This window comes from Spermophilus citellus (assembly GCF_964194105.1).
Source record: "Spermophilus citellus genome assembly, chromosome: 7".
NCBI classification, from domain to species: Eukaryota; Metazoa; Chordata; class Mammalia; order Rodentia; family Sciuridae; genus Spermophilus; species Spermophilus citellus.
Genome location: NC_138188.1, coordinates 122,677,977 through 122,690,423, shown reverse-complemented (window position 1 = coordinate 122,690,423; position 12,447 = coordinate 122,677,977).

Below are 12,447 nucleotides of genomic sequence, written 5' to 3'. Positions count from 1 at the left end.
TGAGAGATGAGATCACCATACATGTGAAGTTCCCACTTCATGTTTCAGATGATTATAGATGAAAGTTTGGAAAGGTACACACAAAACTGGCAACAATGGTTTCCTTAGGGAGGGGACTAGAATTGGGAAGGACAGGTGAATATTAGCTTTCTTTGAATGCATTCTTCAGCTTATTACAACAATCCTGTATTTTTTATATTTAAAAAATTTAAACAATCTCAATACAAAAAAATTGAAGTACAGAACAAAGCTTTTTTTTTTTTTTTTTTTTTTTTTTTTTTTTTTTTGTACTGGGGATTAAACTCAACCACTGAGCCACATCCCCAGCCCTATTTTGTATTTCATTTAAAGAAGGGTCTCACTGAGTAGCTTAGTGCTTCACTGTTGCTGAGGCTGGCTTTGAACTCACGATCCTCCTACCTCAGTCTCTAAGCAGCTGGGATTATAGGTGTGTGCCACTGCACCCAGCACAAAGCATTTTTTTTTAAAGGGTTTTTTGTAGTTGTAAATGGACACAATGCCTTTACTTGTTTCTTTTTCTGTGGTGCTGAGGATTGAACTCAGTGCCTCTGACTAGGCAAGTGCTCTGCCACTGAGCTACAGCCCCAACCAACAAAGCACTTTTTTTAATCCATGAACCATTTATTTATTTATTTATATTTATTTTTTAGTTGTAGGTGGACACAATACCTTTATTTTATTTTTACGTGGTGCTGAGGATCAAACCCAGTGCCTCACGCATGGTAGGTGAGCATTCTACCTCTGAGCCATAACCCCAGCCTGCCATGAACTATTTATAAGAAAGTAGCCAATTTGATGTTCCATTACTCCTTTTGTGGGGTGGAGGGAGATACTGGAGATTGAACCCAGGGACACTTAACCACTGAACCACATCCCCAGCCCTTTTTGTCTTTTATTTTGAGACAGAATCTCACTAAATTGCTTAGGGCCTTGCTAAATTGCTGAGGTTGACCTTGAAGTTTCCTTCCTCCTGCCTTAACCCCTCAAGTCACTGGGATTATAGGCATGAGCCACCATGCCCAGAACCATCACTCTTGAATCCCAGTATGTATTACCTACAAACAAGACATTCTCATGCATAACCACAGCAGAACCACCTAAATCAGAACATTAATAATGATTCATCTCTATGGTTTGATCCTCAAACCCTGCTCCAATTTGTCTAGTGTCTCAATAATGTCTTTTAAATATATGCAGTGTAGATTACACAGTGCGTTTTGTTATATCTCTTTAGTCTCTTTTTCAGTCTGGAACACTTCTTAACTTTTGTGACCTTGATATTTTGAAAGGGTGCAGAGCATTTGTAGAATAATCCTTAATTGGGGCCTGTCTGATGCTTTCTCATGATTAGATTCCAGTTATGTATCTTTAACAGGAATATTGCAGAAGCGATGCTGTATTTTGATCGTATCCTATCAGGTGGCGCAAGACATTGATTTGTCCCTTTACTGATATTGTTCATTCTGATTACTTGATTAAGGTAGTGTCTGCCAAGCCTTTCTACTCTAAAGTAACTATAATTAATAAATGTTTGGGGGGCTGGGATTGTGGCTCAGCGGTAGAGTGCTTGCCTAGCACGTGGGAGGCCCTGGGTTTGATCCTCAGCACCAAATAAAAATAAATAAAGATTAAATAAATAAATGTTTGGGTGGAAATATTTTGAAAATATGTAAGTGTCTTATTTCTTAGAAAACTTTCAACATATTCATGTATTGATAAACATCAGTATGGACTCATGATTTTTTATTTTATTCAGGGACTGTCATCTATTCCAACCTTTCCCCGTGCAGATGCTTAAATGGTCCCTCATTTGTACACCGAGAGCACTGCAAGCTGATTTTTGTATTCATTCTATGTGTCTCCATCATTCTTGCAGTATTTCTGCTTTATAGTATACAATTTCTAGTCTCATCTTGCAATTTCTCTCCCTCAGACCTAGAATCAGTCCTTTTGGAGAATGGTGTGTGTTTGTTTGTTTATTGGTACTGGGGATTGAACCCAGAGGGGATTTCACCACTGAGCTACATGCCTAGACCTTTTTATTTTTGGTTTTAATTTTGAGACAGGGTCTCACTAAGTTTGCTGAGATTGGCTTTGAACTTGAGATCTTCCTGCCTCAGCCTCCCAAGTTGCTGGGATTATAGTCACCCCCATCTCCCCAACCCTTTTTATTTTGAGACAGTCACACCAAGCCGCTTAGGGTCTTGCTAAATGGCTGAGACTGGCCTTGAACTTGCAATCCTCCTACCTCAGGCTTCCTAGTCACTGGGATTACAGGCATGTGCCACCATGCCTGGCTCTGTGTGTGTGTGTGTGTGTGTGTGTGTGTGTGTGTGTGTGTTGCTGGAGATTAAACCCAGGGCTTTAATTCCTGCCAGACAAATGCTATACCACTGAGCCATACCCCTAGTTCATGAGAATGGTATTTAGAAACAGGTTTGGGCACTGGGTCTGTTCATTATGATTGGCAGGAGACTGGGTGCCACTTCTCTCTCTTTTTTTTTTTTTTGAGAGAGAAAATTTTTTTTTAATATTTATTTTTTAGTTTTTGGCGGACACAACATCTTTGTATGTGGTGCTGAGGATCAAACTCAGGGCGCACAAATGCCAGGTGAGCGTGCTGCCGCTTGAGCCACATCCCCAGCCTGTGGGTGCCACTTCTCTACAGTTCTCTCAATGTACAGAGCTGGGAGACAGCTATATACTTACTTAAATCCTCCCCCCCACCCCCGCCCCGCCACACATGATGGAACCAGAGTCACTCTATTGAACCCAGGGCCTCCTTCATGTATCACCACACCTAAATTTTTAAAAATCTAAGAGTGCCTGCCCAGCATGCATGAGACAGCCCTGGGTTTAATCCACAGCACAGGTAAACAAAACAAAACAAAAACAACAAAAAAAATCTCAATAGAAAGCCTTACCTGAAATTGGATAGTGGCAGTAGGAATACACAATTAATACTTTCACCAGCAACCAGAGAAGTCAAGACAGAGAGACAGACAGTGATGGTGGCAGAGGAGGGAGTGTGGGGGGAGAAAGAGGAGGCCAACACCAGCACTGGTCGAGGTCTTTCTTCTAAAGGAGCTGCACCAGCTGTACCGACAGAAGGAACCACACACATCACCAAACTAATTGTGCAAGACTCCTGCGAACTTGCTGAGATACAAACCTTAAGGCTAGAGAAGGGTACCTATGGAGATTTAAGAATAAACCTGCCAGGTACCGTGGCTTACAACTCATGTGTAGAGGAAGCTCCATTCAAGGCAGAACGTGACTAGTTTTCCAAGGGAGGTGGAGGCAAAGTGCCATGGGAGCCCAGAGAAGGGGGGGGATTATTTCAGAAGGAAAGAGATTCCATCAAAAAAAAAAATGGAGGATGAGGACTACGCATGGAGTTGCACTCCTGTAATCCCAGCGACTCAGGAGGGCGAGGCAGGAGGATCACAAGTTCAAGGTCACTTGAGCAACTTAGCAAGACCCTGTCTCAAAATTAAAAAAAGGTCTGGAATGTAGTTCAGTGGCAGAGAACCCCCAAGTACCAAAAAAATGGAGGGGGTGACTCCATTGCTGCTCCCCTATTGCTTTATCAGAAATTGCCCTAATGTCAGCTTACTTTCCTGATACTGTTTGCCTTGAAAGCTCACCTGTCCTTTGAGAAATTTTGCTTTTTCTATGGTACTTAATGCATTTTGCTGCATAAAACTTATTGATATTTTCATGTGCATGAGAATGTTGAGTGCAGATAATTTAGGGGCTTTAAAAAATCATATTTATTTTAAATAGATAGGTTCTCAATATGTCACCCAGGCTGGCCCTGGACTTCTGGGATCAAATGATCTTCCTACTTCAGCCTCCTGGGTAGCTGGGACTATAGGTGCCACCACCATGCCCAGCTACAGAGGATTTTTTATGGAGTGGTTGCAGCCTTGATACCTCCCCTTGGATTCTGTAATACTTTTTTTTTTTTCTTCTCCTGAAAGTCTTTCACAAAAGATATTCCAGTAAAAATCAATACAAATTTAGGTTCTGATAATAAGAAAGCAAGCACCCTTTATTTTGCACCTACTGTATGCAAAGCTCTTCACTAGTGCTTTACATACATTGTGCCACTTAATCCTTATAGCTCCTTGGTGTAAATGAATTCCCGGATTACGCATTGAAAACTCAGTGATTAAGCAAGCCTTAGGGGGTGTGAGGAATTGAATTTGGTTCTAGATTTCCAGAATACATGCTCTGTCTCATCACCATCCTTCTTTGTGTGGGTGGTCCCTTACTAGTTCTTCCTTTTATAAGTGTTATTGTTTAATATTCCTCAAGAGAGGGTGGTCATGCATAATGAGAAAGTCTTTTTCTTTCATATTAATGTGTATGAATTAAACATAATAATGGGTTTCATGGTGGCATTTCATACATTCATATAACATACTTTGTTACTTTCCACCCTCCCAAATGCCTTTTTAATACTGTAATTTTCAGCACTATGGTGCTGGATGGAGGAATAATTTTCACTCTTTTCCTCCCATTCATTTAGCAGTCTTTTTTTAAAAAAAATACTTTTTAGTTGTAGATGGACCCAATACCTTTATTTTATTTTTATGTGGTGCTGAGGATCGATCCCAGGGCCTTGCACATGCTAGGTGGGTGCTCTACTGCTGAGCCACAACCCCAGCCCTCATTTATCTTTTTTTTTTTTTAAGTTCACCATGACCAAGTGAAAAAAAAATTTTTTTTTTAAAGAGAGAGAGAGAGAGACAGAATTTCAGTATTTATTTTTCAGTTTTTGGCGGACACAACATCTTTGTTTGTATGTGGTGCTGAGGACCGAACCCGGGCCGCACGCATGCCAGGCGAGTGCACTACTGCTTGAGCCACATCCCCAGCCTGACCAAGTGAAATTTATTAAAGGAATGTAGTAAGGTCAGTTTGTGATTAGGAAACTCAATATAAAACATCATACTAGCAGGTACTTATTGTACAGATTATATATGGCAGGTACACACTAGACGGTGCGAAGGCAGTCATATAGTCACATGGTTCCTGCTCTCTGGACGTAAGGTCTATTGTGGGACACAAGTAAAAAAAAAAAAGCCGACTCCTGGAGCTATGATAAGGAATGTGCCCATCGTACCAGGAGCACAAGGATGTCATCCTCAGTTGGGGGATATGGGGAAAGTTTTCTGAGTTTTTCTAGCAAATGTGGAGCTGGCAGGGCAGAGAAGCATTGAGGAGCGCTGAAAGTGCAAGAGCTTCAGCCAGCCAGGCTAGAAGAGCAGGATTGGGGTGCGTGGTGGTGACTGGGCTGTACCTGGCACTCCATTGTGCTCCTATACATGTGCCCCTCAGCTTGTTTCTGTCTCTCCCTCTGGTGATGGCACAGACCCCTGAGGACAATAACAGTGTCTGAGCAAATGCTGTTCTCAGGCCCAGCCATAGGGGTTGGCACATGTGGTACAAGGAATGAACAGTCCAGGAGCCAGCAAATAGGATGTCGGGGGCTATGGCCAGGCGTGTGGAAATTATTCAGTGAAACACTCATTTGAGAGGGCATCTCTCCAGGCTTCCTCTCTAGACAGCACTATATCATAATATCAAACAAATAAGGCAGAAGACAGAGGAGTGTCATATTCATTTTATAGAGCAGAAGGTAAAGTCTCAAGCATGGAAATGTTAGATCAGATGGAATGCTCTTTCCTCAGTCACCCAAACGTCCTGGACCAACCCTTCCCTTTTCAGGTTGTGAGCATACCAGTAAGGTGTAGAGTCCTAGCATGCCTCTGCTCAGATAGTTCCCTAGGAAGCAGCCAGCATTCAGAGAAGCGGCCTGTGTCAAGTAGAAGCACCCAGTCTTAAATCTCCGGGCACAATGACACACCCGTCTGGGAGCTGAGGAGGCAGGAAGATGTGCCTCGAGATACCACTGAAGAGCATCCAAACTATATGAAAGAGTTTTTTTCCCCCTTGGGGTTTGTAATAGAATAAGGTGGGTTAACAAATATGATTAGGCAGGGTTGATCAAAAACTTTGTGGATTAGGACCATAAGAAATCATGGGGAAAAATAACCATTTAACAAATTGGGTTTATTTAATAAAATCTTTTCTTGAAAAGTGTTGTATTCTCCAAGCAGGCAGCTCAGATGTGGTTTCCAGGGGCCCAGTGTCTGCTGAAGTCACCAGGCAGAGAACAGATGCTCATCCCCTTAGTTTTGCAACGTGTGTCCACATAGTCAAAGTGTTTCACTGTGCTGAAGTGAGCGAGCTTGGGCTTTGGGCTCCATGTGACTCAGTTCTAGCCCCAGTTCAGAGTCTCACCAGATAGGTGAACCTAGGCCAGTATTTAACTTGACTGGGTCTCCATTTTCTCATTTATAAACTTGGGATAACACATATCTCATTGGTTTTTTGTAAAAACTGAATAATTCACTGGGCGTGGTGGTGCACACCTGTAATTCCAGTGGCTTGGGAGACGGAGGCAGGAGGATCTTGAGTTCAAAGCCAGCCTCAGCAATTTAGCAAGGCCCTATGCAACTCAGTGGCAACTCAGCGAGTCCCGTCTCTAAATGATAATACAAAAAGGGGGCCATGGGTGTGGCTCAGTGGTTAAGCCTTTCTGGGTTCAATTCCTGGTACAAAACAAACAAACAAACAAACAGATTGAGTAGTTCATATAAAATGCTAAGAACCATGACAGGTATATAGTACTCAGCAAGTTATTAGTGGATCATGCTAAGGGGCTCTGTCTCACACAGGTGAAACTTAGAAGAGACTGATCTATAAACAAGATGTGTTAATTTATCATTAGAAATGCAGCTGCGAGAGGGCTGAGGTTGTGGCTCAGCGGTAGAGTGTTTGCCTAGCACATGTGAGGCCCTGGATCCGATCCTTAGCACCACATAAAAATAAATAAAATAAAGGTATTGTGTCCAACTACAACTAAAAATATATATATTTTTAAATGCAGCTGTCAGGTGGCCTGAAAAATCCATCTTTGCTGGTCAGCACATCCTCTTTTGGTGAGAAAAGTGACACAAGGAGGCCCATCACAAGTGGAAGAAGGAAAATGAAAGTCGAATGGAGTATGTGAGTCGATGGAGCTCAGGAGACTATGGTGCCAAGCTCTGAAAGCTTAAGGCATCCAGTACTTGGTTTGGAGTGTTTATGGGCATTAATGTGAGTTTGTTTATCATTAGGAGGCCCTAAGTTGCTGCTCTGCCACTCCATGACACCTCTTAGATCCTTGGGACTTCACAGCCTTCATAAATTCTTATTCACTTTATATAGGACTTTGTCTCATTCAAACCTTCCAAATAACCAAAGAAGTTGAGTGTGGCGCCCTGTAATCTAGCAACTGTGGGGCTGAGGCAGGAGGATCCCAAGTTCAAGGCCACCCTCTACAACCTGATCAGATAGTCTTGAAGTGAAAAAGGACTGAGGATGTAGCTCAGGGGTAAAGTGTCTCTGGGTTTTATTCCTAGTACTGCAAAAACAAACTACTACCCAAAGCAGCAGGCAAGATATCCTAGTGAGGCTCACTTTATGAATATGAATGATTTATTCAGGAGATGTTGACTTGCTCAAGACCATCAGTGGTAGAGCTGAGCCAATCCCATGTCATACTTTTCCACTATACCACAAACTCTGGATCATTTTTTCTCTAAGCACCTCCTATGTGTAAGCCATTCTGCCAAGGAATCCCCCTCACAAACTTGCTTTCCTGAGGAAAGCTTGACCAAGCCCCCTGCCCAATTAATGATGAGGCTTAAGAGGTGACATTAATAAGCGATATTCAGCACATCATGTCACACCAAGAGCAACATCGTAGCCCAGTGTGGCAGTTAAGAGCTGTGCTCTTGAATCTCAGTCCTGCCACCATGTCAACTCCTTCATTTATAAAATGGGATTAGTAATTGTGCCAGTTCATAAGGTTGTAAGGATTGAGTTAATACAGGGAAAGCACTTCAATTGTGTCTACTGCCCAAGAGCCTTGAAACATTTCACTGTTATTATCTGAAAGTTCCTTAGCATTTCCTCGAAAGAAAACAAGGGGAAGTTAAAAAATTTTTTTGAAAGATCCCTTTAGTCAGGCATAGTAGCACATGCCTGTAATCCCAGCAGCTGAGAGATTGAGGCAGGAGGATCAAAAATTCAAAGCCAGGCCAGGCTCAGTGGCACACACCTGTAATCCCAGTGGCTTAGGAGGCTGAGGCAGGAGAATCACGAGTTCAAAGCCAGCCTCAGCAATGGTGTGGCGCTAAGTGTTAGGGTCTGTAAACAAGTCAGGATGGCGCCTGGCATTTTGCCAGAGGGAGTGGTTTGTGAAATAACACCAGCGAGCCATTAAGTGTGGAGATTCCTTATTGGTTGACTGCTGTATCTAGTTTATGTTAATTAAGATAAGCTGTGTGGAATGTATATATACTGCTCCTGTCCTACAATAAACGGCTCCCACTCCTGCTGTATCAATCTACACAAGTTGCTCGTCCCCCCCCCACCACCCCGTTACTTTGCTGCAGCCGGACTGCGGCACTAAGCAATTCAGTGAGACCCTGTCTCTAAATAAAATACAAAATAGGGCTAGGGATGTGGCTTAGTGGTTGAGTGCCCTGGAGTTCAATCCCTGGTACCCCACCCCCCAAAAAGTTCAAAGCCAGCCTCAGCAAGATAGCAAGGCCCTAAAAAACTTAGCAAGACCCTGCCTCAAAATTATAAACTAAAAAGGGTATAGGCTCAATGCTAAAATGCTCCTGGGATTCAGACCCCAGTACCAAAAAAACAAAAAAAAAAACTTAACTTAGTGTTCTAATGCTTCCATCTTATTTCATTGTAAAGATTTTGGCTAGAGAAACTACCCTCTATAGTTTGGGTAAAGTTAAAAAACTTTACCCAAACATGCTGCATCTCATCTCACCTCCTTTGTCCTGACCCCCACCCCATTAACACTGAATTCTGGTAATGGGTACCTTGTCTGTACTTTCTCCTTCAATGTCATCATCTATCTCAAATTTTCCTCAAGTATTAATTTGTCAAATAAAATATTTTTACTAAGCACCTATTATGCTCTAGGTACTGTAGTAGATGCTATGATGAGCTGCCAAGACCCCTTCTTGGGAATGAAATACTGTTGCCCTCACTGCTCAAAGTACTAACAGCAGAAAGTCTTCAGTAGTCAGTCCCTTGCAGGTATTGCCTGAGCTGAGGAAAAGCTCTCCCAAGGTCATGCCTCCTGGTAGCAGCCAACATCCAAAGGCTGACAGCCTTAACTGAAGGGAGATTTGGCCCACTGCCCCAACTCAGGACAACTCTGCAGGGCTATCCCAGTTCCAGAATGTGGGGCTGACCCAGGTTCTCCTTGGGCCTGGATTGCTGCTCAAGTTCTCTCTCTGCTTGATTCTATTTCCAGGCCCTCCCTTCCATTCTTATACACTGCATGCAGATATCTTCAATATACTCCCAGGAAACCCAATCTGCAACAGGCACAAAAGATGTGAAGAATGAGTAAGCCACAGTCTGGCCCTCTAGGATGTCAAGGCAAAGCAGAAACTGTATCTTAATAACAGCCTGCAGCTCATAATGGGGGAAGCAAAAAAAAAAAAAAAAGCAATGGAAGCTTAGTTGGAGGAGGGTAGAATTGAGGGCAGTTCATCACTCCAGGTTCAGGGACTTCTAGAAACCCTTCACTCAGGCTGTGAAAGCATTCCACAGCCTGGGGCCACCCTGCTAGCCTGCTGAGGCTTCATACAGTCTCTGATATCCAGTCTCCATGCTCCAGCCTGATGCAGAGCCAGGCTGTGATGCTAAACTTAGCTTAATGATGGGTCTGTCCAACAAATCTCAAGACAGTAACACCACACAGAAGAAAATAAGTCTCTAACTGGCATCTGAATACCTCATAGACTGGACTGAAGGCCCCATAGCTACCCATCAGGGATAAGCCAGGTTGTCAGAGAAGGTATTGGTGAGTATGGTCTGGCCAGCAGAGGTAGGGAGGCCAGAATTTCAAAGAAGATCCTGTAGACTGAGGCCTTTTACCCTGACCAGCTCCTGACTGGGTATGATGTTGGCAGAGCAGCTCCAGGGTCAGCAGTTGTGGAAAGACTGCTTCCCAACTGGCTGGCATCACCAGGGAAGGGGGTGGCCGCCATGATCCAGTCTGGAGTGATCCAGGGCATCTTCCTTCTGTCGGATTCCTCTTTGTCCACTGTTTTCTGCAATGGAGCTGGCTGACACTGCCATTTTTCCATCCCTCAAGACAACTCTCCTCTCATTTTCAAAAACTAGTTTTTCTCAGCACTGTAATTCATTCATGCTACCTTCCTGAAGGCTGGCACTTCCACACATACAGGCTCTTCATGTCTCCTTCATGGATTTGGTAATGTGGAAGCCAAGCTGGAGGCCATCCAGCACTGCCTCCTACCCTAGAAAGCCATTTTCTGATGGGGCCACACAGCCCTCTTGAGTGGGGGTACAATCATGAGGCAGCCTCACTCAAACTACAGTTTGTCTTCCTGTCAGCCCACTGGCCTAGCTCTAGAGGAGAAACTTACAGAAAAGTTGACATCTTTTCCCATAAAATAGTCCGTCAAATCAGACTGGTCAGACATGAGCCACTTTCTAAATGCCTGTGTATTGTGCTTGGTGGCAAATCCTTACAATAGCCGGTGGGTAGCACACACCTGTAATACCAACAAGTTGGGAGGCTGAGATAGGAGGATTCCAAGCTTGAGGCCAACCTCAGCAACTTAGTGATGAGACCCTGTCTCAAAATAAAAAGGGCAAGGGACGAAGCTCGGTGGTAAAGCACCCCAGTACCAAACAAGAAAAACCTGAGTAGATGTTAAGGGATTTGTTTGGCTACCCAGCTTCTATTGTTGGCCTGTTTGTTTAGCAATAAACAAAGTAGTAGATGCTATGTAGTAGATGCTATGATGAGCTGCCAAGATCCCTTCTCAGGATCTTGGCAGCTCATCATAATTATAAAAAGTGAGCTTTAAAAAAAGTGAGCAGGGCTGGGGATGTGGCTCAAGCGGTAGGGCGCTCGCCTGGCATGCATGCTGCCTGGGTTCGATCCTCAGCACCACATACAAAGAAAGATGTTGTGTCCGCCAAAAAACTAAAAAATATTAAAAAATTCTCTCTCTAAAAAAATATTTTAAAAAAGTGAGCAATAAAAAGTGAGCTTTACCTTTATATTCAATTCCAGCTTCAGTGATCTGGTGTGCAAAAACAGACTATGTCACACAAGTTCCCAGTTGTATTTACCAGGTCCCTAAAGTACTTGGAAGAACTCCTATGGAGGTTCACAAGCTGGGGAGGCTCTGGGGCTGAAAGTCTGGCAGACATGTTCTCCAGATGGCTCCCTGACTCATCTATCTGCAGGTCTGAAGTCGGAAGAGAATTTGGGGGGCTGTTACAAAGTTCTCAGGAGTGCCGAGAGTACACATGGCCAGAGACATAGCTGGAGGAACACCTCAACTTCCAGGAGAGGGAAGCTGAGGGGTGGACAGCTCAGCAGCCCTTCTGTCAGCTCTCTTGGTCTGTGTCTGCTCTGTGGCTCAATAGAGCCTTCCTTCCTTTATTTAATTAAAAAAAAAAAAAAGCCTTTATTTCTATGTGGTGCTGAGGATGGAACCCAGTGCCTCACACCTCCAAGGCAAGCTCTCTACCAATGAGCCACACCCAGCCCATCTGCCTTTATTTATTTACTCCCCAAAGGTTTCTCTCCCCTAGCTATACCTCAAAACCCTCAGTAGCTTGAAGTTTCCTTGGTTGAACTTTGTGACTACAATTTCCACAAGGCTAGCCAGTTCCATCTGCTCACTGTTTTTTCTGCTGTCATTGAGTAACATCTTCATTTTAATGTCTTCTGCTTATCAATTACACATAGCAGCTAAATTCTTCAACAATATTTACAAATCATAAGACCATAATTAAACACACACACACACACCTGCTTTTGAGATGTGTCATCTCTGTTATCTAGGCTGAACCCAAGTTCCTGTGTGCTGAACTCAAGCAACCCTTTTATCTCAGCCTCCCAAGTAGATGGCACTCCAGACGCAGGGTGCTGCGCTGGCTTTCCCTCTCAAAGAATGGTTAATTTGAAAATGAAGTGTCCTAGTTTTTCCCATTAGATTCTGTTCTTAATTCCCTACTTCTCAGGTCTCTCCTATATGATTAAAAGAAAATTAAAAAATATGAAAACACTGATGCAAAATGGAGACAGATAGGCCAGAGAATCCTGGAGACAGCAGGCCAGATTTCAGAATCCATCTGACTCCTAAGCAGCAGGGGCTAAGACATCGGAGTCCAAGATCCCTTCAGCTGAGGGTGAGCCCAGGCCAGGGTATAAGCACCACATGATACCAATACACTGCCCTTCATTCCACCACTCAGCCTACCCCCAGGTCAGGCAGATGACCTTAATGC